This window comes from Acipenser ruthenus, chromosome 7 (assembly GCF_902713425.1).
Source record: "Acipenser ruthenus chromosome 7, fAciRut3.2 maternal haplotype, whole genome shotgun sequence".
NCBI lineage: Eukaryota > Metazoa > Chordata > Actinopteri > Acipenseriformes > Acipenseridae > Acipenser > Acipenser ruthenus.
Window position 1 is genome coordinate 26,927,045 of NC_081195.1, and position 27,877 is coordinate 26,954,921.

Below are 27,877 nucleotides of genomic sequence, written 5' to 3' on the forward strand. Positions count from 1 at the left end.
CAACAACATGACTAGGCAGCCCATTCCATCCCCTCACCACTCTCTGTGTGAAGAAGTGTCTCCTTCAACAACATGACTAGGCAGCCCATTCGATCCCCTCACCACTCCCTGTGTGAAGTGTCTCCTTCAACAACATGACTATGCAGCCCATTCCATCCCCTCACCACTCTGTGTGAAGAAGTGTCTCCTTCTCTCTGTCCAAGTCAATCTCCACTTCATTTCCACTTGTGTCTTACTGCACTTAAAGTACTGGTTAAGGTTAACTATGTCAGCTCCTTTTAAGACTTTAAAGACTTCCATCATGTCCCCCTGATTCTTCTTTGTTGCAGATCAATTCAGTTCTTTCAGCCACCATGTCCTTTTGCTGCTGTGGTGAGCAGAAATGGACACAGTGGTCTCACCAGAGCAGTACACAACCTCATCAGAAACTCCTTGGATTTGTACTCTACACTTCTGGCTGTGTATCACACAGTTTGATACACACTCACTGCCAATACAGCGAATACAAAATGAAAAAGATACTATCAGCATCACGAGACAAAACACGCCAGTAAAACACTGTGACCAAGACACTCTGGAAAACTAAAGAATACCCCCCCCCAGATTCTCATATATTCAATAACCCGTGTTAAAAGAATGCCTGTACCAAGTTCATCTCAATCAGACCAAACTGGAGAGAGAAAGGGTTCATTTCTCCTGTGCTTTGAAGAGTATGAGCATCTTGAATCCTCACATGACCCCAATATGACAGCCACCTTGGGTCAGAGGTGAACATGAAGGCGCCGGTAGATTTGGCCTGTTTCTCCAACGCTGCAGTTTGGAAGTTGCAGCTGGAATGGTTCATGAAAATCAGCAGGGGTGGAGTGACAGACCCGTACAAGCTGCCTTACTGGGTCATTACATAACTTTAAACTCCCCCGCCCCACCCCCCGGTCATGAAATGGTTCAGTCCAGATGCATGTCGGCCTACAGGTGCTGTCGTGGTGTGAATATTTATTCAAAATAAGTGCCGCCCGAGAAACTAACGTTAAAGGGTTAAACGTCTTTTACCTTGTTCAGATTGTAGCCGTTTGACTTCTTGCTTTTCTGTTTCAGTATTATTTTCTTACAAGTGCGTTTGTTGCTTTGTTTTGAGTTTTGAACAGTGGAATCAGGCGTGGTGTTTGGTGCACGAGATGACATCTGTACACAGGAGAAGCAGTGCTGGAATACTGGCAAATACTTCACTGTGATTGGTTGATTTCTGATACATGATTTACTATGAAAATAAACAGAACATGTGCAGACACACACAGAGTGGAGAGAGAGAGAGAGAGAGACTGAAAAAAATTACATCGCAAGTTCCGATTCTGTGAAACTTTTCCTGGGCGTTACCTGGGCATTGTCGCTGCTTTCTCCCAGGGTCTTCTTATTGAATCTGAGAGAGAGAGAGAGCGAGAGAGAGAGAGAGAGAGAGAGAGAGAGAGAGAGAGAGAGAGACACACACATCAGTCGCTATCAGTGTACAATGTATCTAGATAAATCAACGATAAACTTTATTACAAAGAACACCTCAAATGGAAGATGTGTGTATAAAGTTTAGTTCAATACTATGGCCGCGTCTCCCTCTTGGCATTTCAATGAAGTTCAGTCTTCGTTTCCATCTTTCACTCCGGTGTTAGCGTTTCTCAACAATGCCTCCTCCCTCCCTCTATCCATCCCTACCTCCTCCTCCTCCCTCTTTCCCCTCTCCCCTTACCTGAGCTACTGAGGGGTTTAGAAGTGGGAGAATCCGAATCGTCCTGGAAAAGAGGAGAGAAGAGGAGAGAAGCACGGTCACTCTGAAGAGCCAGCTCAGAACACAGCACTCCAGTCTGTACGGTACTGAATGCATATTTTACAGCAACACATGGTATGGCATGAAGCATGGGATTACATGGCAGGGTACTGTACTGTATAGCACGGTGGTAATGCATTGTATTGCATTGTTTGGGATGGTAAGGTGTTGTATTGTATTGTATCCTGTGGTATAGTGGAACTGTTTACTGAAAGAATCAAAAATTCAATGACAAGCGTTTCGATTTGGAGTCTCTCAGTGGTGTGATAAGATAAGGTGTGGTGAATGGTACTGTGAATGCTGTGGTGAATGGTGTGGCCGTGTACAGTATTTCTGTGGCACTCACGTTTGCCGATTCCTCCTCTTTTTTGGGAACCACCTTCTCTCCTTTGTCAGTGGCTTTCCTCCTGACAGACAGACAGACAGACAGACCGACCGACCGTCAGAACAGCAGGAATCTCCAGTATGCTTCTCACATTCCACAGCTCATTCCTGTTATTACAGGTTTGCACCACAAGGTGGCAGCCTAACCCCACTCTACACTGAACATGTGCTACAGGGCTCAGAATAACTTCATTTAAAAACAAGCACAGCTTTAGGTGTTTAATACAGGCTACACAAACAAAGCAGGTTACATTGTTTCATTTTCAGTGGCGGACAATGCCTCTGACAATCGTAATGAACAATTATAGTGACACTATTTTGTTCGAGTAAAATATTAATATAGCTTAAAGGCTGCCTGAACACTATGCGCGCCCTGCATGCTACAATGAGCTTTGACAGAGAATCCTAGAACACAGCCGTGTAGTGTGAAGGCTGTATCTGACCGCACGCTGTGGTAATGTCTGCATTACCTCCTGGCCAAGATGGCGCTCATCTCACCCATCAGCCCCCCACCGCCTCCTCCCCCACTGCTGCCTCCTGCTGGCAGAGTGGCGCTGCGACTGCCTTCAGCCTTGGAGGCGGGGCTTTCCTCCTGGGGGGGGGAGACGGGGGTCAATCAATCAATCTTTATTTTATATAGCGCCTTTCATAGTGGACCACCATCATAAAACACTTTACAAGATGCAGTGACAACAAGAAAATCCATAATACTTTAAATACAGAGAAATGCATAATACATGATATACAGGAAAAAAAAAAAAAAAAAATCCATAAAATAGTGAAAAATGCATAATACATGTCTACAGGCTCCCCCTCCGTCTCTCGCTCTACAGGCTCCCCCTCTGTCTCTCGCTCTACAGGCTCCCCCGTCTCTCGCTCTACAGGCTCCCCCCAGTCTCTCGCTCTACAGGCTCCCCCCCCGTCTCTCGCTCTACAGGCTCCCCCCCACCGTCTCTCGCTCTACAGGCTCCCCCCCCCCCCGTCTCTCGCTCTACAGGCTCCCCCCCCCCCCCGTCTTTCGCTCTACAGGCTCCCCCCCCCGTCTCTCGCTCTACAGGCTCCCCCCCCCCCCCCGTCTCTCGCTCTACAGGCTCCCCCCCCGTCTCTCGCTCTACAGGCTCCCCCCCCCGTCTCTCGCTCTACAGGCTCCCCCCCCCCCGTCTCTCGCTCTACAGGCTCCCCCCGTCTCTCGCTCTACAGGCTCCCCCCGTCTCTAGCTCTACAGGCTCCCCCCCGTCTCTCGCTCTACAGGCTCCCCCGTGTCTCTCGCTCTACAGGCTCCCCCCCCCCGTCTCTCGCTCTACATGCTCCCCCGTGTCTCTCGCTCTACAGGCTCCCCCCCCCCCGTCTCTCGCTCTACAGGCTCCCCCCCGTCTCTCACTCTACAGGCTCCCCCCCGTCTCTCGCTCTACAGGCTCCCCCCCCGTCTCTCGCTCTACAGGCTCCCCCCCCCGTCTCTCGCTCTACAGGCTCCCCCCCGTCTCTCGCTCTACAGGCTCCCCCCCGTCTCTCGCTCTACAGGCTCCCCCCCCGTCTCTCGCTCTACAGGCTCCCCCCCGTCTCTCGCTCTACAGGCTCCCCACCGTCTCTCGCTCTACAGGCTCCCCCCTGTCTCTCGCTGTCCTGGCTCTAGCTCCTCCTACCTTGGCCATTTTGCGCAGCTTGGCTCCTGCGAGGGCGGCGGCCAGGCCGGTGGCTCCTCCCCCGGACGAAGGAGGCGGGGCTCCTCCAGAGGGGAGGGGAGGGGCCGGAGGTGGAGGCGGGCCTCCTGAGGCTGGGGGGGGTCCAGGAGGGGGAGGGGGGCCCCGGGGGAGGGGGAGGTCCTGGAGGAGGGGGAGGGCCACCTGGGGCAGGAGGGGGGGCTGCAGGAACAGCTGAGAGAGAGAGAGAGGGAGAGAGAATGTTAGACATGGTCACTCTGTTACACTGGCTAGTCACTATTAGGACCAGTCTCCTGAAAATCAGAGACATGTGATGTGTCATGTGACTCCTGCAGCACTGTCTAGCTGTTTTTCTGAAGCATCGCTGCGCATCAAGCCAATGCTGATCCCCCTCTTTCTTTCAATACAGCATCCCCTCTTTCTCCTGTCCCCTTACCTGTTTATGATGTCTGCAATGCTTCTCAAAGGGGGTCGTTTAATAGATAAAAGCCGAATGCAAAGCTGAACAAGGCTGCCCCTCCTGCGCTGTGCTTCATTTCGGTGGCAGATTAAAGCAATCTGCAGGCGCGGATACGAGACGCATCCCGGCGCAGGAGACGGTCCTGATGGGACTTGGATGATGCACAGGAAGATTAAACGATCATTTATTCAGTAACGGAAATAAGACACACCTGAGCAACAGGAGTCTCACTGCCATCCCTGCTTAATGACGGAATGAGACAGGGAGGGTATGAATTCACAGCAACTATAAAACACGCTTCACTCGGGAACCACTCTGAACTGCAGGGAGCTGTGCTCTGCTCTTGTGTCACACCTCCATTACAATATGATATATCATGTAAAGAAAGCACCCTGATTCATCTACTGGCAGTGAATCGATACACCCTCCTCTGATTCATCTAATCGTAGTGAATCGATACACCCTCCTCTGATTCATCTAATCGTAGTGAATCGATACACCCTCCTCTGATTCATCTAATCGTAGTGAATCGATACACCCTCCTCTGATTCATCTAATCGTAGTGAATCGATACACCCTCCTCTGATTCATCTAATCGTAGTGAATCGATACACCCTCCTCTGATTCATCTAATCGTAGTGAATCGATACACCCCCCTCTGATTCATCTAATCGTAGTGAATCGATACACCCCCCTCTGATTCATCTAATCGTAGTGAATCGATACACCCCCCTCTGATTCATCTAATCGTAGTGAATCGATACACCCCCCTCTGATTCATCTAATCGTAGTGAATCGATACACCCTCCTCTGATTCATCTAATCGTAGTGAATCGATACACCCCCCTCTGATTCATCTAATCGTAGTGAATCGATACACCCTCCTCTGATTCATCTAGTGGCAGTGAATTGATACACCCCCCTCTCCTCTCCTCTCTCTGTGCACCCCTCCTCTCTCCTCATCACTATATACCCCTCAGAGTCGCCGCTCCCGTCACCCGCTGACAGTAAACTGGATAAGAGAGACACTAATAGACCTGACCTGGAGATCCTGTCTGAAACCCTGGAGCTGTGCCATCAACCTGCAGTACAGCATAGCACAGTACAGCATAGCACAGTACAGCATAGGGGATAGCCTGGAGCATCTATCTGCACCCAGTCTGGAGAGTATAGTGTAGTTTGCAGCCCAGTGCAGGTTTCACAGGTGTGATATTCTGACTTGGGCAGGGGGCTCATCGGTTCAGGGTAGTGATTAGGGATGTGGTTCAGGCTGCGCTGGAATGGGCTTCGGAGAGGCCCAATCAAACCCAGTTACACAAAGCAGGAGTCATGGGAGAGATGAGGCCTCGCTAATTAACACTGCAATGATTAAAAGAGTTCTAATTAACAGCAGTGCTCTCAGGAGCTCAGAGCAGTGCTGCTGTGACACACCGATCGCGTTGTCCTACATTTACAAACTCAACGCTTTCACCATCTCTCAGATTTGCTTTTTTAAAACCATCATTTCTTATATATTTCTTAGTTTAGAATCGGAATCTGAAACCGAGCACTTTGATTTGCTGCGCAGAGTTACACTGGGAATATCCAGTGAACAACTGATCAAACCCTCTGTTGTAAAGCTGGAAACACATCACCTGCACAAGACTCTTTGGCTGAACTAGCCTGGGCTTCGCATGTCTACGGCAGGAAGCTAGAACTGCAAAAACGGAAGTCTGACAGACAGACAGACGGATGTACGGACAAGCAGACCCCTCCCTATATCACTGGAATCTGATGATCTCAATAACTTCGATTAAATAATGCTAGAAGCAAGTTTCATGATAACTGGACAGGCGCTTCCCCAGATATATGGAGAAATGTCTGAAGTGTGACTGCAAACATTGTAAAAAGGTCAAAGTTCAATAATCAGGGCCCTCCCGCATGCTCCAGTGTACGAGACTCGCACCCCTGTCCCGACTCTCTCACACACACACTGGAGACCCTCCCTCTCTCCTCTAACCTGCACTGGTGCCCGTCTTCTCCCTCTCCAGCCGCTCTCTCTGCTCTGGAGCCCCTCCTCCCCAGCCGCTCTCCTCTACTCTGGAGCCCCTCCTCTTGTTCTCACCTGCACTGGAGCCCCCTCTCCCTCTCACCTGCTCTGGAGCCCCTCCTCTCCCTCTCACCTGCACTGGAGCCCCTCCTCTCCCTCTCCCTCCCCTCCCTCTCACCTGCACTGGAGCCCCTCCTCTCCCTCTCCCTCCCCTCCCTCTCACCTGCACTGGAGCCCCTCCTCTCCCTCTCCCTCCCTCCCACCTGCACTGGAGCCCCCTCTCCCTCTCACCTGCTCTGGAGCCCCTCCTCTCCCTCTCACCTGCTCTGGAGCCCCTCCTATCCCTCTCACCTGCACTGGAGCCCCTCCTCTCCCTCTCCCTCCCTCCCACCTGCACTGGAGCCCCTCCTCTCCCTCTCACCTGCTCTGGAGCCCCTCCTCTCCCTCCCACCTGCACTGGAGCCCCTCCTCTCCCTCTCCCTCCCCTCCCTCTCACCTGCTCTGGAGCCCCTCCTCTCCCTCTCACCTGCTCTGGAGCCCCTCCTCTCCCTCTCACCTGCTCTGGAGCCCCTCCTCTCCCTCTCACCTGCTCTGGAGCCCCTCCTCTACCTCTCACCTGCTCTGGAGCCCCTCCTCTCCCTCTCACCTGCACTGGAGCCCCTCCTCTCCCTCTGTCTCCTCTCTCCTCTGCTCTGGAGTGCCTCCTCTCCCTCTGTCTCCTCTCTCCTCTGCTCTGGAGCCCCCCCTCTCCCTCTGTCTCCTCTCTCCTCTGCTCTGGAACCCCTCCTCTCCCTCTGTCTCCTCTCACCTGCACTGGAGCTCCTCCTCTCTCTCTCCAGCTGCTCTCTCTGCTCTCGCTCAAGCTGCTCCTGACGCTGCTGCTGCTCCAACAACTGCTGCCTGAGAAGAGAAAGAGACGAGTTACTAAATAAAGAGAAGGGGACAAAGAGATGAGTTACTAAATAAAGAGAAGAAGGGGGTCTTGATGAAAGGGGACAAACAAATGTAAACAGAGACACACAGAGTAACACACACACTGCGAAGAACAGGGGTATTACACCATACAGCACTACTGTCTACCAGCTGACAAACAAAGGACTTATATATGACTCGTACAGTGCCTTTCCTTCCTTAGACAGATCCCTGCAGCACAGCCACACTGCTGCTGTTTGTATTGAAGATTGAAAAGACTGGACCGAAAGACAATCACATTCTCCAGCTCAGAACCTGAAGATCAAATGTTTAACCCTTCAGTGTCACTGCCCATTTAAACCCTCAGACACACTCAAAAGGAAAAGCAGACCTTATTAAGTGTGTCTGTCGCCAACGCTGTGTTCAATTTGAAATGCCACACTCATTTTCACAGCCCCAGTGTATCACAGTGCCCAAGGAGACTCTACGGTTCTGCCGAGTGCCGCTTCAGCCCTCCTGCAGCTTGTCTTGGTATTTTTTGGTCCTTCTCTATTCAACAGCGTTAGTGTGACTGTCTTCGGAGCGAGCACTGAAGCCACAGTTCATCCAGTCTGGAGAGGAAGCACTTACTGGACATGCTGGGGAGTCTCTGCACTCTGAGGAAGAGGAATCCCAGACAAGACGAAGCCACACATCAGAGAGAAAGAGAGGGAGAGGGGGAGAGGAGGAGACGGGAGAGACAGAGAGTAGAGAGAAGGGGCAGAGGAGATAGAAAGGAGAGAGAAGACGACAGAGTGTAGAGAGGAGAGAGACACAGATAGCAGTGTGTTGATCCTTCAGGGAGCTCCTGTCTGTCCAGACTTGCCGTTCACACCCCTCTGGTTGAGAAACATTGACCCCTCCCTCTGAAACACCCACTCTGGCTAGGCAGCAAATCAGATTAGAGCCAGCACAGACAATCACACCCCTTGCCACTCCCACTTTGGCTCAGCAGCAATCAGATTAGAGCTAAGCTTGCACTGATCTGGGCTCTGTGGGTCTCAAAGGGCCGGAGGACGGGGTATTAGCTGGGCTTTGAGGTGATGACGCACAGCGGGACAGGGACACACAGAGACAGCACTGTCTAGACCACAGCCAACACACACACACACACACAGAGACAGCACTGTCTAGACCACAGCCAACACACACACACACACACACACACACACACAGATAGCACTGTCTAGACCACAGCCAACACATCAACACACACACACAGCACTGTCTAGACCACAGCCAACACACACACACACACACACACACACACACAGCACTGTCTAGAACACAACACACACACACACACACACACACACAGCACTGTCTAGACCACAGCCAACACATCAACACACACACACACACAGATAGCACTGTTCAGACCATGACCACTGCTCTCCAACCTCAAAACCCTGTGCCTTCTCTCTGTTAACATGACTGGAGACCAGGTGAGCTGGACATAGGTATGTAGACATGTAATGCTGGGAATGAGCTCCTCAACCTCCCCCAGGGACTGGAGTGAAGGAGCACTCCACGGGACAGACTGGAGGTGTGGCTCTGTCACAGCTGGCATAGAGGCTCTCCGCTTTCAAATAGCAACAGGACTCCTGACAGCTTCACACACATTACAAGACACGTCCCCACTGGAAGCTACCAGCAGCTGCTGCACTGAAAGTCACTGAGAGTGCAGATCTGGCACTCAGAGTGTCAACGACAAAGCATTCAAAACGTTTCAACCACACAGAAAAGAGACACGGTATGACCATTCAAACACCCCTCTCCCCTCAGACTCCCTGACTTGGTACCTTCTCTGCTGCTCCAGCTCCTCTGGGGTTGGTCCATTCTGAATGCGGGGGGAGGGGAGCGTTCCTGTAGAGAAAGGGAGGGGAGGAGTGTTATAATACACCCCAAGATCTCCAGCCACGGCCCTGTCCCGGTTAAAGGATTCAGTAAATGCAGTTCTGATGGGTTTGATAGTGTCTCTCCTACCCCTCACACTCTCCCTCACACTCAGGGTCTCGAGAGCCTGGTTCATGTACCCCGCCCCCTGTCCCCCTGTCTCACCGCTCTCAGGGTCTCCAGAGCCTGGTTCATGTTCCCCCCTCCAGTCCCCCTGTCTCACCGCTCTCAGGGTCTCCAGAGCCTGGTTCATGTCCCCCCCCCGTCCCCCTGTCTCACCGCTCTCCCCCACACTCAGGATCTCCAGAGCCTGGTTCATGCCCCCCCCGTCCCCCTGTCTCACCGCTCTCCCCCGCGCTCAGGGTCTCCAGAGCCTGGTTCATGCCCCCCCCGTCCCCCTGTCTCACCGCTCTCCCCCGCGCTCAGGGTCTCCAGAGCCTGGTTCATGCTGTTTGCAAACACGACCGCCTCCTCCTTGTTGCTGAAGTTGAGCCCCCAGACCTGCCGCGCGTCCCGCCACTGGTGGAAGTTGGGAGTGGCCTGATTGTACTTGAGCCCCTTGATGATCGGGCAGTTTATTACAACCTGAGAGAGAGAGAGAGAGAGAATGAACAATTACACCAACACAACTATTTTAGTGTGTGTGTCAGAAGGCACTAGGACCTGGGGGAGTCTGGGAGGAAGCGGCTCATGCTTTACTTGTTGACAGAGGAGGAACTGGTTCTGAAACTAGGAGGAGGGGGAGAATGACACAGAGGGGGGAGAGAAAGAGAGAGACAAAGGACAGAGACAGACTATCGTGGAATAAACAGGGATTAATTAGGCAAGAAATAAGAGAGAAAACTCAGTGAAGTAGCAAAAGGGCTTTTACACAGGAAAATATAGGACTGACAATTTACTGTCACCCGATGATCAATTAATCAAACTAGTGAGCTATTGACAAGGTGCAGTACTGAGGGAGCCCTGTGTGTGTGTGTGTGACAGGCAGGGTGCAGTACTGAGGGAGCCCTGTGTGTGTGTGTGACAGGCAGGGTGCAGTACTGAGGGAGCCCTGTGTGTGTGTGTGTGACAGGCAAGGTGCAGTACTGAGGGAGCCCTGTGTGTGTGCGTGTGACAGGCAGGGTGCAGTACTGAGGGAGCCCTGTGTGTGTGCGTGTGACAGGCAGGGTGCAGTACTGAGGGAGCCCTGTGTGTGTGTGTGACAGGCAGGGTGCAGTACTGAGGGAGCCCTGTGTGTGTGTGTGACAGGCAGGGTGCAGTACTGAGGGAGCCCTGTGTGTGTGTGACAGGCAGGGTGCAGTACTGAGGGAGCCCTGTGTGTGTGACAGGCAGGGTGCAGTACTGAGGGAGCCCTGTGTGTGTGTGACAGCAGATGGAGACCAGTGATTAATAACCTGCTGTGTGTTCTATTCTCACTCTCTGTTGCTGTTTCTGCTCTGATCAGTGCTCACAAGCACACTAGAATAATGTCTCTTTCTAACCACTCCCAACAGAAGCAATCCAGAGTGAGGAAGCTGCTTTAGAAACAACTAATTTCTGCCCCCTCTGCAACTGTGCTAACTAGGTGAGGAAATACTAGAAAAAACGTATGACGCCCAGCATACATGTGGAAACATGTTACCAGAAAAATGTTTCTTTAAAAATTGTCAAGCAGCACGTGATCATTGCTGCAGCACGCTCCAATGAAGCACGGAGCGGTGCTGCACCTAGAATTGCATGAAAACAAGGGGAAACACAGAACAGAGGCGTGTGGACAAGGGGGTGATCCTAAACCGTGAGGACAGGGGAGCGGACCACAGTCTTTGACATGAGCGACGCTGAAGTTATCACAATGTCGTTCATATGGATCCAGACACTTGGGGAGTTGCTGAGGCTTCTAGGACCTCGAATAACCAGCAATCACAATACAATGCATCAGCTTACAGACCCGTGATGTGTGATTCAAAATATCAAGAGAGTCAACGATAAGTTTAAAAATATAACGTGATAATAAGCAGAGAGAGGGTGACAGACAGGGATGAGATTAGGCAGGGCTGACTGTACAGTGACAATCTCTGGAAAGAGTCATTCGCTACTGTAGAATTACACTTCCTTTCAAAGTTGAAGACACTTATTTTTTTTCAAGTTCAAATTCTTTCACGTAGTGGTCAAACCTTTCATTATATCAGTTAACACGTCCGGCTGACCCCGTCTCTCTGTCTTCACACACTTTGGACAGGCAAGAGCACTGGCAGTGAAGCGGACACTCTCATACTGTGACAAAGGGTCAGCTGGACAAACTAACCGATTAAAAATCCGGTTTTTAGTAAAAGAAAAAAGATCACAGGACATCGTTAATACCAGAGGATGGGTTTAATTTCTAAAAAGCAGGTTTACTGGTCTCTGTACTGGTGTGTGCTTGCGCCCCACCACTCTGAAGAACTTCCCAGCGGGGCTGTGGTAGATCTGTACTGGTTTCTCTATACTGGTTTGTACAGTGGAGTCTCACCTGCTGGTCTGGCTGCATCTTGCGCCCCACCACTCTGAAGGAGTTCCCAGCGGGGCTGTGGTAGATCTGCACTCTGCTTAAGACCGGCGCCCCAGTGCCTGCTGGGAGCCACTTCTTGCTGCCATCGTCGTAGATCATGACGGTGGCACGAGCCTGGCAGATACTCGTCTCACTGAGGAATAAACCAGGAAATCAATCAATCAATCAATCAATCAAGACAGGCAGTACTCGTCTCGCTGAGGAATAAACCAGACAATCAATCAATCAATCAAATCATTAAGCAGACAGGCAGTATTCGTCTCGCTGCGAAGAGAGAGGGATCCAGCCATCAATCAGACAGACGATCAGTCACACCCGGCCCTGTTCACATGGTTTGCTCTTGCGCGTTGTCCTGGTAGCGTGGCTACAGTCTAATCCACCATGCGTAATGTTGCGTCTGACAGCATCAGGCTAACTGTCCCACCCCATGCATTATTAGTTAGGATGAGCAGGTGCCGCTCAGGTCTATGAATGAACAGAAGCTCTGTGTGAATTTGCTTGCAATGCTGCTGTGCTTATTCCTAATTCCACCAGCAGCATCACGCTCTGCAGGTCACAGTACAGCTCTCCCGAGGTCACATGATCACAAAGCGCCCTATAGCTGGTGTACGAGGAGAGCGCAGTCTTCTTCTGAATCCCCAATTCTGGTATGGGTGTTTGCAGTGATTCGGAGTGGGTCTGGGTGCTGTTGCTCCCTGTGGTATGGGTGTTTGCAGTGGATCTGGGTGCTGTTGCTCTCTGTGGTATGGGTGTTTGCAGTGGATCTGGGTGCTGTTGCTCTCTGTGGTATGGGTGTTTGCAGTGGATCTGGGTGCTGTTGCTCTCTGTGGTATGGGTGTTTGCAGTGGATCTGGGTGCTGTTGCTCTCTGTGGTATGGGTGTTTGTAGTGGATCTGGGTGCTGTTGCTCTCTGTGGTATGGGTGTTTGCAGTGGATCTGGGTGCTGTTGCTCTCTGTGGTATGGTTTTGGCAGTGGATCTGGGTGCTGTTGCACTCTGTGGTATGGGTGTTTGCAGTGGATCTGGGTGCTGTTGCTCTCTGTGGTATGGTTTTGGCAGTGGATCTGGGTGCTGTTGCTCTCTGTGGTATGGGTGTTTGCAGTGGATCTGGGTGCTGTTGCTCTCTGTGGTATGGGTGTTTGCAGTGGGTCTGGGTGCTGTTGCTCTCTGTGGTATGGGTGTTTGCAGTGGGTCTGGGTGCTGTTGCTCTCTGTGGTATGGGTGTTTGCAGTGGATCTGGGTGCTGTTGCTCTCTGTGGTATGGTTTTGGCAGTGGATCTGGGTGCTGTTGCTCTCTGTGGTATGGGTGTTTGCAGTGGATCTGGGTGCTGTTGCTCTCTGTGGTATGGGTGTTTGCAGTGGGTCTGGGTGCTGTTGCTCTCTGTGGTATGGGTGTTTGCAGTGGGTCTGGGTGCTGTTGCTCTCTGTGGTATGGGTGTTTGCAGTGGATCTGGGTGCTGTTGCTCTCTGTGGTATGGTTTTGGCAGTGGATCTGGGTGCTGTTGCTCTCTGTGGTATGGGTGTTTGCAGTGGATCTGGGTGCTGTTGCTCTCTGTGGTATGGGTGTTTGCAGTGGGTCTGGGTGCTGTTGCTCTCTGTGGTATGGGTGTTTGCAGTGGATCTGGGTGCTGTTGCTCTCTGTGGTATGGGTGTTTGTAGTGGATCTGGGTGCTGTTGCTCTCTGTGGTATGGGTGTTTGCAGTGGATCTGGGTGCTGTTGCTCTCTGTGGTATGGTTTTGGCAGTGGATCTGGGTGCTGTTGCTCCCTGTGGTATGGGTGTTTGCAGTGGGTCTGGGTGCTGTTGCTCTCTGTGGTATGGGTGTTTGCAGTGGGTCTGGGTGCTGTTGCTCTCTGTGGTATGGGTGTTTGCAGTGGGTCTGGGTGCTGTTGCTCTCTGTGGTATGGTTTTGGCAGTGGATCTGGGTGCTGTTGCTCTCTGTGGTATGGGTGTTTGCAGTGGATCTGGGTGCTGTTGCTCCCTGTGGTATGGGTGTTTGCAGTGGGTCTGGGTGCTGTTGCTCTCTGTGGTATGGGTGTTTGCAGTGGGTCTGGGTGCTGTTGCTCTCTGTGGTATGGGTGTTTGCAGTGGGTCTGGGTGCTGTTGCTCTCTGTGGTATGGGTGTTTGCAGTGGATCTGGGTGCTGTTGCTCTCTGTGGTATGGGTGTTTGCAGTGGGTCTGGGTGCTGTTGCTCTCTGTGGTATGGGTGTTTGCAGTGGATCTGGGTGCTGTTGCTCTCTGTGGTATGGGTGTTTGCAGTGGGTCTGGGTGCTGTTGCTCTCTGTGGTATGGGTGTTTGCAGTGGATCTGGGTGCTGTTGCTCTCTGTGGTATGGTTTTGGCAGTGGATCTGGGTGCTGTTGCTCTCTGTGGTATGGGTGTTTGCAGTGGATCTGGGTGCTGTTGCTCTCTGTGGTATGGTTTTGGCAGTGGATCTGGGTGCTGTTGCTCTCTGTGGTATGGTTTTGGCAGTGGATCTGGGTGCTGTTGCTCTCTGTGGTATGGTTTTGGCAGTGGATCTGGGTGCTGTTGCTCCCTGTGGTATGGGTGTTTGCAGTGGATCTGGGTGCTGTTGCTCTCTGTGGTATGGGTGTTTGCAGTGATTCAGAGTGGATCTGGGTTCCGTTGCTCCTCCAATGGAGTTCTTATTTTTCATTAAATCTGTCCGAGCTACTGAGAATCCTAAATCACATTCCCCATTCGATTCAAATCACCTTTCAACTCTGCTCTTCGGAAAGACACAGGTGAGAGTGAGGAGCAGGTAGTGTTAGCAGAGCTGAAAGGTCATTGTGTCACATGGTTTGAATCAAATGACCTGTATACAGCTGAGCTCTCTCTCCTCTATTTAGCTCTGCAGTGGAGTTCTTACACTTCAACCTCTCTACAGCTCTGCAGTGTTGACATAGTTAACTACCACATAACACAAAGCACATTTAAAAGTGTGAATATTTAATGTTTATGAAGAAAGCCGACACATCTGCACTTGATCCAGAAACACAGAGGTCACGATTCAAACCTTCAACTGCAAATCAATCTGCATGAACCAAGCGCGGTCATCACCCAGCACCTAACAATGAAGAATGCCAGCCTATCACTCCACTCTCAGCTCTCCAGCGCGGTCATCACCCAGCACCTAACAATGAAGAATGCCAGCCTATCACTCCACTCTCAGCTCTCCAGCGCTGTCATCACCCAGCACATTAATAAAGAATGCCAGCCTATCACTCCACTCTCAGCTCTCCAGCGCTGTCATCACCCAGCACATTAATAAAGAATGCCAGCCTATCACTCCACTCTCAGCTCGTAACTTCTGTTTCCCCTTCTACTCCCACCTCTCAACCAGCGAGATCTGTAACTCGCACACATTGGCATGCACTTTAGTGATCCTATGTTAGTCTTTATTTCAGTTTCCTCCACGCTCCACTTTTAAAACAAGCTCCATTAGTAACAGACACGTTTAATGCTCCCTCCCATTTTCCAGCACACACACACACAGAGCCCGGTAAGTCCCCATCTTATAGCTGTGTGTGTTGTAATGCTATGATCAAAAGGGATACAATCTCTCTTATGTTATGGATAGAGGACCGTGAAGCTGAGCCATGAGAGAACGGGTCAGCTGTGCAGATTAACCTCTAATAGAGACTTGGAGAAAGGAAGCAAAACAGCTAAAACAGAGATCTTTGCCCTTCCCTGTTTGGAAGCAGATACAGCTCTGTGTGTGTGTGTGTGTGTGTGTGTGTGTGTGTTTATTGAATGTATTGTAAACTCTAATCTGTGGGCGCTGGCTGTACTGATGTCAAAAACCAACACTTGGAGAATTCAGATAAGATTATAGCAATGTGTTGCATGAGATTACTCCCCAGCCCTGCTTCAGGGATGGAAATAAGACTCCCACTGCATAGCAGCCTGCTTCATTACTGGTGTTACTGTAATACGAGTTTATTAAGACACACCAGAGCTTGTTACCTACACACTGGGGCTAATCAAGTTCGTAGTAAAATCTGGAATGGGTGAAACTGCTACGCAATAGGAGTCTTATTTCCATCCTTGATCTATCCATCTAAATATCCCACAGGTCCCACCAATATACTGTAGCTGTCTTCTCTCTAAAATCCACTAAAAACCTCCTGCAACCAATGACTATCAATCTACAGGGAAGGAAATGATTTACTAGGAGTTTAGTACAAACCGATGATTGTTACCTATACACACTGTGGCTAATCAAGCTCTTTGTAAAACATGGAATAGGCGAAACTGCTGTGCAATGGGAGTCTTACTTCCATCCTTGTAGTTAAATGGCAAGACAGAAATGTGCCCGGAGACACGTGTGCCCCCGACCAAGAATAGACAAATGCAGAGCGTGGGAAAACAGATTACAGGTCTGAATCAAATCATAGATCACACAGGAAGTGAGCAAATCACATGTGCCAAGGTGCAGACTGACTGAGTGAACACAACCGAGCACCCTGAACAGGAAGTGAGCCAGCGCAAGTGAGCCTCCGTAGTGAAAGTGAGAAGCAATCACCGTACCACCAACCTCCCTCCCTGAGCCAGACAGCACACACACCCTCGCTCCCTGAGCCATACAGCACACACACCCTCCCTCCCTGAGCCAGACAGCACTCTCACCCTCCCTCCCTGAGCCAGACAGCACACACACTCTCCCTCCCTGAGCCAGGCAGCACACACACCCTCCCTCCCTGAGCCAGACAGCACTCACACCCTCCCTCCCTGAGCCAGGCAGCACACACACCCTCCCTCCCTGAGCCAGGCAGCACACACACCCTCCCTCCCTGAGCCAGGCAGCACTCTCACCCTCCCTCCCTGAGACAGGCAGCACACACACTCTCCCTCCCTGAGCCAGACAGCACTCTCACCCTCCCTCCCTGAGCCAGACAGCACACACACCCTCCCTCCCTGAGCCAGGCAGCACACACACCCTCCCTCCCTGAGCCAGGCAGCACACACACCCTCCCTCCCTGAGCCAGGCAGCACACACACCCTCCCTCCCGGAGCCAGACAGCACTCTCACCCTCCCTCCCTGAGCCAGGCAGCACACACACCCTCCCTCCCTGAGCCAGGCAGCACTAACACACTCCCTCCCTGAGCCAGCCTCTGTAAGATCACCAAGACAGCCTGCACTCTCTCACTCCCTGAGAGAGCCTCTGTAAGATCACCGAGACAGCCTGCACTCTCTCACTCCCTGAGCCAGCCTCTGTAAGATCACCGAGACAGCCTGCACTCTCTCACTCCCTGAGCCAGCCTCTGCAAGATCACCGAGACAGCCTGCACTCTCTCACTCCCTGAGCCAGCCTCTGCAAGATCACCGAGACAGCCTGCACTCCCTCTCTGAGCCATCCTCTGTATGATCACTGAGTCAGCCTGCACTCCCTCTCTCCCTGAGCCAGCCTCTGTAAGATCACCGAGTCAGCCTGCACTCCCTCTCTGAGCCATCCTCTGTATGATCACTGAGTCAGCCTGCACTCCCTCTCTCCCTGAGCCAGCCTCTGTAAGATCACCGAGTCAGCCTGCACTCCCTCTCTGAGCCATCCTCTGTATGATCACTGAGTCAGCCTGCACTCCCTCTCTCACTGAGTCAGCCTGCACTCCCTCCCTCTCTGAGCCAGCCTCTGTAAGATCACCGAGACAGCCTGCACTCTCTCACTCCCTGAGCCAGCCTCTGTAAGATCACCGAGACAGCCTGCACTCTCTCACTCCCTGAGCCAGCCTCTGTAAGATCACCGAGACAGCCTGCACTCCCTCCCTCTCTGAGCCAGCCTCTGTAAGATCACTGAGACAGCCTGCGCTCCCTCTCTCCCTGAGCCAGCCTCTGTAAGATCACTGAGACAGCCTGCACTCCCTCCCTCTCTGAGCCAGCCTCTGTAAGATCACTGAGACAGCCTGCACTCCCTCTCTCCCTGAGCCAGCCTCTGTAAGATCACTGAGACAGCCTGCACGCACTCCCTCCCTCCCTGAGCCAGCCTCTGTAAGATCATTGAGACAGCCTGCACTCCCTCTCTCCCTGAGCTAGCCTCTGTAAGATCACTGAATTGCATTTTCCATCCATTTATCGAGTGAGTTTATAAGTTACTCAGTAAAATTGTTACAAAAATAGTAGCGACATTAGGGCGAAAAAATGGTTTTCCATCCACTGCAAATTCTAACGAGTCAAAGAAGGGAATTCCCCGTGTCGTTTCGTGAGGTCATAGCCTAATTTGCATGTGTCGCTATGTTTTCAGGTTATTTGCAAGAAATATACCCACTAGATGATTTTTCAGACATTTTTTGTACTCTCTCATTGATCTAGCAAGTTTATTCTACCGAGTTAAGCTCTTAAAAAAACAAAATTAAAAATTTTTAAAAAAATCAATAAACCTTGGCCCTGTTACATCCCGTATGGAAAAAGTGAACCTGCAGTGCATCTCAAAAATGATGTAAATAAGTGTTGCATGAGTAAAAGGTACTTACGAAGGCAAAGGTATAAAACCTGCAGCATTGTTTTCATATATTTTCACACTAGTTTAAAGGTTGCTTATTCTATTTCTGCGATTTCTGTGATTGTCAGGCAAATCAGCGCATTTTTGGCAGTGACATGATAAAATAAAATACTAATACTTCTGATTGGTTTATATTTGGGAAACCCCCTAGATACAGTCCATATATGGATAGTATTCATCACATGATTTGAATTATCATATGATTCAGAAGGATTCCCCAAGTCAGGGAGCAGACTTTCAAAATGATTTCAAAAGTACAGTTTAATAACATAATACACATTCAAACAACTCACTAGGAAATTACGTTTATCACTTTATCAATAGTCTAACATCAAATAAAGGTCAATTTCTTTTATATTTGTGCCAAAACATTTCTTGCTCTTATGTTCTTAGCTTTTTTTTTTTGCCAGGATTATTAAACAAAATAGCATTAATATACCGGTTTTTTTTTTATTGAAATGAATGGGTAGAAACTTTGAACTTTAACATAAACAAGTGCAGAGACATCATCATATTCGTTCAGTAATTGTAAAAATAATCGTTTTTTATTTGCTCCACGTCTGCCAGCTTGTTTTTATCATCAGACGTGCGCATTAAACAATTCAACGTCACTGGAATAGCGAGGAAGGGCGCTAGGACCAGAAATACACTCGGTACGGTTTTCCATGCAAGCGTCGAATAAAATGATTATTGCAATGCTTCGTTTGCTTTCCTGATTCTAAACTGCGTTGGCTGCAAGTGGTTAAAAATGCTGCAGCCAGAGTACCGACGCACCCTCGCCGTGGACAACACATCAATACTGAAATCACTACACTGGCTCCCTGCGAAGTTCAGGATTGATTTTAAATTCTCCTTACTACTCAGAAGGCCCTTCATGGCTTCGTGCCTTCATATTAACTGGAAGTGTTGGTACTGTATGCCCCTAGCCATACCCTGAGATCAGCAAATGCTGGTTTTGTGGTAGATCGTAGAAGTCTGCTGAAATCAGGAGGGGGGTCTATAGTAGAAGCTCTCTGTCTTTAGAACTCTATCCCAAATCATGTCAGGGATGCTGGCACAGTTGAAACAAGATCAATTTAAAAAACATATGTGTTTGAGTTGGATCATTTTATAGCTGGATTGCTTAGTCATTGGCTTTTTCTTTTATAGCCCCTGGGATGCTTTACATGAAGAGGACTATATAAAAGCGAGTTGTATTGTATTCTATTATTGGAAAAGTGTATGCCGTTTACCAAATTACCTGCTATAAAACAGCTAATCTCAGGTAACACTGTTCAAACACCAACCAGAACCAAAAATAAAAAAAGCATGTGGGGGCAGGAACTGTGGGGCTCTGCTACAGGAATGTAAATACGATCACACCTGAGCTTGTTACCTATACACTGGGGCTAATCAAGCTCGTGGTAAAACCTGGACTGGGTGAGACTGCTGTGTGTGCAACAGCCAGTGAAGGACTTTGATACGATCGGAGGAGTCTGGTCTCTTATCCAGCGATGAATTGAGTCAGTCTGACCCCAGCGATTCAGAGATTCCGATACAATCTGCAGCTTCCTCTGCTTAGAGCCGCTGTGCGCGGAGCTGAGCTCTCTCTCCAACGAGATGCACCACAGTCAGCTCCTTATAAGGACCGTCTTCAATGCACAGCTCGTATCTGCAATCTGAGCGCTGAGACTAAACCACACCACCAGAGCCAGTCCCACAATGAGCAAGACTGCAGGAAACAGAGTCGTGCAGACGAGCATTTCAGCTAGTGCCTTCATCAGGGTTACTGAAACTAAATGAGTTTAGCAAACAAGTGTTTGGGCTCTAGTGCCTTCATCAGTGTGTGAGAGATGTTATCGGTTTCTCATCCTCTCAACAACTTGTGTTAAGGAATGTGCTTAGCAAGCTTCATAAGTGATTCTCTGGGTATATGTAATCTATATACAGACAGCGTCCACACACCCCAATACTGTCCATACATCCTGCTCAAGAAGGCCCTCAGCAAGTTTCATCACAATCGGACAAACGGTTCTGTAGAAATACGCAAAAACCCTAAATGGTACTTCCAGAGAGAGTCAGTCAGAGAGACACACCCCTCCATACTCCCTCGGACATGCTGAACAACTTAAAGCTGAGGAAGGTTCTGAGCAAGCTTCATGACATACAGACAAGTGGTGCTCTAGATATATTGAAAACGGTACAGTGAGTGACGGTACAGTGAGAAGAATCATGCCAGCGTGACACAGCGATGTCTGGAGCACGGTACTGCTCTCTCTCTCTAGCGCAGCGACCCCTCCCTGACCCCTCTCAGTCCTCAGCTTCCTCTGAGTCAGGCTAATATGATGTGTTCACACGGCGCAACTTACTAACCACCAGTGGCGACGCATAGGGGGGGGCACGCCTGGTCACGTGCCCCCCCAGATTTCTGCCAGGCAGTGGCTTAGCCACTGTGTTAGGATCGTTCACACTGAAACATGTGTAAGAAATTGCAATATTGTTATATTTTTCGCTTCCCATTATAGCGGGGCGGACGTGGCATGGGCGGCGCTGATTTTTCTTTTCGCTCACGGAAAGAACTTTTTATTTACCGCGTTGCTATCAACCAATGAGAATACATAAGCAAGCTGTACTTGCTCAACCCCAAACACAGATGCATGAAACATATAGGCTATGATTACTGTATATGCTATGTAGCCTAGCTACTACACACATAGATGTGGTAGAGGACATCTACTATGTAATGAGTAACCTATGTATTTACATAGAATGCACTCGCCTCATGACATATCTTACTGCCAGCTGACCTCTCCAGCAGCCAGCCTACTAATAAGATTATCATTTTTCACGGATTGTGCAGCCAGCTTCATCAAGGGACGGTAACCAAGTCCATCCAGGTCTTAGAGATGGAGTGGTAAATGTACAACCTGTTATTAATTGAATAGCTAAATAAATAAATCAGAATGAAAACAGTTCTGGACGCTGCTGAGAGAAAACCGGCAAAAATGTTTCAATTCCTGAGTTCGGTTACCTACTTGTTTTCATTCTGATTATTTGTTTAGGCTACAGCGTGTCCGTCAGCTCAACTAGCGAATGTCAGTGCAGTGTGATACCAAAAAAAATGAGTGGTTGGATTTGCTGTCAATCAACCCAAGTTTTTTGTTGGATCAGCTGTTTGTACATTTTTTTTGTTTTTAAAGGCGCTGTAGTTATACAATGTAGTTAATGCAACTGTGTGCACAAGTCCCTCCTCCCCCGAACCTCCAGAAGATTAGGTACCATCGGCAGTCCTGCGTCAGTCAAAGAGTAATTACATTAGTCAGGATTTGTGAAATTAAATAAAATGGTTTGCTTTGCTCTGAACACCAAATGTGAAATGAACAACCATAAGTACGAATGAAATTATATATAGTTATTTATTATCATAATGTGAAATTGAAATCTGATGCGCATGTTAAAAGTTCAAGCCCTTTGCTTCGTATTTCCTTTTTTGTTTTTAAACGGAAGTGTTCTGAACTGAATCTCTCTTTTTAACTATTTTGCACAACAGTGTATTTGATTATTGGATCTTCTGTTAAAAAAAATGTTCTTTATTTTTCGAAAATAAAACGTCAATGCACTAATAAGAAATCAGGTTGCCAATTTCACCACTGTGACTATTCACCTTAAAAAAGTTACCATTGCCACCCTCTCCCGAAAAAAAAATCTGTTGCCAGGGTTTATTATTTAAAAATGCGCAGTTTATTTCAAACTTTCAAAACATAATAACATAACAAAGAGTGTCTAAGACCCTTCACCGTTATATTTGTTCTCGTGTGAGACTTTCACTTTTTCAGTCAGCGAAAATATGTGCTAAAACGGAGTGAATTTGAGCCCTGTTAAAATGGCAAAAAGACAGCTACGTTTGGAGTTTTTCTACAACAAAAAAGCTAAACCTCCAACGCCAGAGACAGAAACCGAACCTGACTCTTCTGTAGTTCAGAATGTTACGAACAGCACAAGAGTGTGACGATACTTCCATTTCAAACGCTCAGGTTAGTGCAGGTGCAGCTGTCTGTCGATAAGAGACTCTTGCCTGTAAAGTGTTGTTTGCAGCTCTCTTGATTGTGACAATCTGGTGTAGAACTGTTTGTGATGAAATATCTGGTAATGTTAGAATGCTAGCTTAATGTTTACATAAAAATGGTTAAAATCGGGCATCGGGTTTGAGCACTTTTTTTTTTTGGGGGGGGGGGGGGGGGGGGGGGGCAGACAGACAAATATTATGTGTGCAATAACAGGGATGGAAATAAGACTCCATTGCATGGCAGTTTCAACCATTCCAGGTGTTACTACAAGCTTGATTAGCCACAGTGTGTATAGGTAACAAGCTCAGGGGCATATTATTAAACTCATAGCAAAAACAGAAAGGGATCAGACTGCTTTGTATGTGCGAGAGTGTCAGTGAGACTGCGTGTCAGTGTGTGTGCGAGTCTGTGTGTATGTGTGTCTCAGTGAGAGAGTCTGTGTATGTGTGAGAGAGTGTCAGTAAGTCTGTGTCCTCACATTGTCTGAATTCACAGCCCTGGCGTGCGTTTCAGTGCATCTCTCTGCACGACAGCCTTGTTTATCATTAGTCTCACACACAGGTATAAACACCTCTCCTGTTCTCACAAGCCTCTCATTTTTTCCAGTGTGGAGCTCTTTGTTTTACAATGCGCTTTGATCTGCAGACACAGCAGTGAGCAGACAGCATTGTCAGAGCAACGCTGCCCCACTGACAGGACGGGGAGCTCCCTTGCAGAAGTTCACCATGGCATTTCTGCAGTGTCCCACCCCTCCATGCGTCTCTCATGTTTATTCCATTACCATACCTCTGTGCTTTACAATGCTTGCCTATGCTTTTACTAGATACAGAGCTTGCTCTTCAGTTGAATGGTAAGCAGCAGTCTTTAACCTGCACATTAGCAGTTCAGCCCTTGCCTTCCTGTTCAGATGAATGGGTCGAGTCACGCAGAATCTACCTGCCAGGGTCCTGGGAGTGTGTTCACTGTGCGTCGATGAATCGCGATGCTGTCTTTACATATATCTTGTATCACAATACTGGTCTGCATCGTTTGTACTGTGAATAGACCTAGAAGCACAACACAGCTCTGTGATGCACATCTGCTGGCTCAGCCCTGACCAGTAACTCTGTGCTCCTCTCTGCTATCACGTTCTCAATGACAAAGCGATTCAGTCTTTAAAGTCATCTTTTCTTCTGCTGTAGTTTTTTTAAACTTGACGTGGGCATTTTGACTCTACAAATGGCTTTGCTTGAAGAAACGTGATCACGAACGCAGGATCCTCACAAAGCAGGACACTTCCGGGGGGAAACTCAAAGCACTGCCCCACCCCCCTTTACCAGGGTCTGTGTGAATAGCGGGCAGTTAGGAATCTGGGACACCAAGACAGGAGGCAAGCCCTGCAAAGGGGTTAGAACAGGCCAGATCATCTACCTCCCGATCTGCATGACAGCAGAAGACAGGGAATCAACATGTCCTAACACCCCTTAGAAAGGTTTACCGTGGTATTTTGGCAGTGTTACCCTGCTTTTCCCATAGTTTATAATATGCTTTACTGTACCTCTCTATGCTTTACCATGCTTTCACTGTGCTTTACTACACTTTGCTGTGCTTTTACTGTGGGAGATTTCTATAAAAAATCAACAGGAGCTAATCAGCTAAACAGAGGCCCCAATTGGGAGGTTTTACAGTGTGAGCGAGTCTGGGGAAGTCTCTCTGGCAGTGAAAGAGTTAACAACCAAAGACACAGAGGATAAAGAATGTAACCACAAGGGAGTTAGCACAGAGAGTCGAGCTGTGACACAACGCAGCCAACACGCATTAAACATGCATCAAACATGCAGACAACATGCAGACAACATGCAGACAACGCCCAGCAAACACGCAGCCAACGTTCAGCCACGGAGCAGCATTAAAAGCAGCCTCCTCTGAGCGACTGGCAGGCAGTGACGGGTCAGTCCATTCCACACAATCAGCTGGGAGCCTGCGATCCCCACGAAGGGTTAACAGGAAATAGCTGCAATTCCTGGTTAAGTTAACAGTGCCTGAGCGAGGGAGGGAGGAAGGGAGCAGGCATGCCTGTATATGGCGTTAAGCAGGACTGCTGCCTGATCAGAAGGGCAAGTCCTGTCAGGCAGAATGACACACACCTCTCTCCCTCCCCCATTCCTCTGCACTGCTGCCATGGAAAACACCTTGTCCAATCCAAGGATGAGAGGGAAAAAAAGAACGAGGGAGCAAAGGACGACAGAAAGAACGAGGAAGATGCGTAAAGTGATAGAATGAGAAAGAATTAAAAGGCGGGAAAGAAAGTGAACAAACTAATGACACTGCAGAAAGAGCAAACTAATGACACTGCAGAAAGAGCAAACTAATTCTGATCGCAACGCAGATCATGACAAATGGAGCCCACAGACAGACAGACAGACAGACAGACAGACAGACAGACAGAGACAGGTCCAAGTCACTCTAACACTGGATAAGACACACTGTCACAGCACCAGTCTCTAGTTTACTGGCCGGATAAAGATGTAGGCATTATAATAATAATAATAATAATAATAATAATAATAATTATTATTATTATTATTATTATTATAATAATAATACAGCACAAACAAATAGTGAAAAAATTGATGACCATGACATACCAACACTGTGTACAGAATACAGATTGCCACCAGGTTTCAGGACACTTTGACCTATGTGACACATCCTGTGTAATGAGCTTCTATGTGACACAGCCTGTGTAGAGAATGAGTTTCTATGTGACACAGCCTGTGTAGAGAATGAGTTTCTATGTGACACAGCCTGTGTAATGAGCTTCTATGTGACACTGCCTGTGTAATGAGTTTCTATGTGACACAGCCTGTGTAATGAGCTTCTATGTGATACAGCCTGTGGAGAGAATTAGTTTCTATGTGACACAGCCTGTGGAGAGAATGAGTTTCTATGTGACACAGCCTGTGTAGAGAATGAGTTTCTATGTGACACAGCCTGTGTAGAGAATGAGTTTCTATGTGACACAGCCTGTGTAGAGAATGAGTTTCTATGTGACACAGCCTGTGTAATGAGCTTCTATGTGAGACAGCCTGTGTAGAGAATGCGTTTCTATGCTGGTTCATGTTGTTCAAACCGGTTTCTATTGTCTTCAGATTTACTCCAGTAACTGAATCAGAGTTAGCGTACCCCCGTGTTTGTATCTCAATTACTGTCCCTCGTACCCTGGCTACAGCAATAACTGACACAGTCTCACTGTTGGGTTTCAGAGCAACGGCGCTGCTGTTAAACCCATGAACCCTGAGCAAACCTGCAGGAATCTTTAACGTGACCAGCTGCAGGGATGGGAATAAGACTCCCATTGCATATCAGTTTGATCCATTCCTGCTTAAAATGTCAAAATTCATCCAGTTGCTTTAGCAGCTGCCAGTAACAGTAGTCTCGAGTTTCCCGGTTTAATTATGACATCTGAAACCGCTCGCTCTTTAAAAGCTTCTTCTTGTCTGTTTGCCTGTATTCTCAAATTTCACAAGCTTCACAGAAACCGCCCCATCCAAAAACAAACAAACCACTACCCCAAAAATCACTATTTTACCCCCTTCAATTCCACTCCACCCCTCACTCCAACACCAGACCACTGCCCTGACCTGTCCTTAAACACTCATCTCAACAGGCAGAGAGAGACAGAGACAGGCAGACAGCTCCACTGAACACCAGAGTCAGCAACTCACAGCTCAAACAAGTTAAAACAACCGAGAGAGAGAGAGAGAGAGAGAGAGAGAGAGAGAGAGAGAGAGAGAGAGAGGGGGAGGATCAACACAATAATGAAGTTTACTGGTGGATGTTTTGTTTCATGTTTGAATAATCTGTTTAAACGTTACAGGGGCAGGGTCTGTGTCCTCATTAGGGAGGTTTAGTGTAGTTTGCATACCTTGTTGGGGACTTTACTGACCCTGTAAGAACTGTAGACAAGCCCACAGTGAGACAGACAGACAGACACACACACACACACACACGGCAGGCTTTGTCATTGCTCGTGTCAGCTTCCCTCTGACAGAGGTGAAATGATTCACTGTGTCGAGGGATGAATCAGGACAGCGCTGCCCTGCATGGAGTCCAAATGGCTCATGAATTCACTGCTAGCAAAGCATTGGAGTTCACCTTTCATTTACAACTAAATATCTTGCAATATGTTTCGCTCTTGCTGCTCTCTTATTTGTAAGTGACCTCCATTGGAAGGAGTCTGAACTTCAGCACAGCATGAAGAGAGAAGAAAGCCGGAGGCAGCAGCAGTGAAGCTAATAAGATGAGAGGATGGGATTTGAACCCCTTGGTCCGCACCGCTAGAGCAAATAAGAGACAATGGAGTTTGAAGCAGAGGTTAGAACGCCTGCACAGGGGGGGCAGTGTTAATGTTGCTAGTGCTAGCACATTGTACAGCAGGAGGTACAGTTTAAAAGCTTTGATTGTGTTACCTGTGAGTAAATTGCAGGACTGGAGGCGGCACTCTGAATAGAAGCCCTGAAGCACAGAGGAGGGAACAATGAAACCATCACTGTGACTAACCATCACACAGTGAGAGTCTGGATCACTCACTGCACTGAAAGAAGCAGGGAGAAGACAGTCATCCAGAGCTACTGCACACAACAGAAGGAGGAGCAGCACAGCATCCACTGTGTACAAACCCACAGGGGCAGGAGAGAGAGAGAGAGAGAGAGAGAGAGAGAGAGAGAGAGAGAGAGAGAGAGAGAGAGAGAGAGAGAGAGAGAGAGAGAGAGAGAGAGAGAGAGAGAGCACACCACTAATGGAAGACATTCTACTAAACAGCTGGGAGCTCCCCACACACACAGAGCAGAGCCAGCACCAAGCCCTGCGAGAAACACTCACTACAGAGACACAGAGAGACAGACACACAGTCTCTGTAATGAACAGTCTCATCTCATAGGCAGTCAGATGTCCCTTTTAAAAGTATGGTGTCAATCTGTCTCTAGAGACCTACAATATTTCATTTTATTATATTCTTAAACCTTCTGAAAACTAGGGTGGAACAAGATAAAACTAAATCTTTCAGAAACTAAAACTGAATGAAAGCATTTTTCAAGTGTTTGAAGTTGTTTTTTTAAGGTTTAAAAAGGAAGCAGAAACAGCATCCTGCCCCATGCGGAGTTGCAGCGCTTGTGGTGAACGTTTCAAATGCCACTGCGTTCTGTTATTGCAGCTCCTTCTGCAAGCAGCTTCCCTTTTTGAAAGCAGAGGGTGGGAGAGGCTGAAACACACACCGAGCACCATCTACCAGCACTGTACACACCGTTTCTTTATGACAGTATGATTCCTCAACCAGAATACTCCCTCAAATCACACCATCGTAATGTATCGATCTGTCTGTATCACAGAGAACTTACACCCCGGGGAATTACGTAATTACGCGCCCGCGTAAGTTTAAGCATAAACGTATCACCACGCATAGGTGCGTAATATTAAATAACATCACCGTTAACAGAGGACAGGGAAAAAATGTTAGATCACACGGAGGATCAACAGAACATTGGTGGATTTTGCCAGAAAATGCCACGACAAAGGGAAATTGATATTGTTTTGGTCAGCTGACCGTCTTCCTAATTTGAAAACATTAGCTT

The 27,877-nt window shown here is 48.7% G+C and overlaps 1 pseudogene; it reads right to left on the bottom strand.

Moving 5' to 3' along the window:
• Positions 1 to 27,877, bottom strand: part of LOC117415448 (vasodilator-stimulated phosphoprotein-like) — a 42,100-nt pseudogene that overhangs the window by 4,466 nt on the left and 9,757 nt on the right.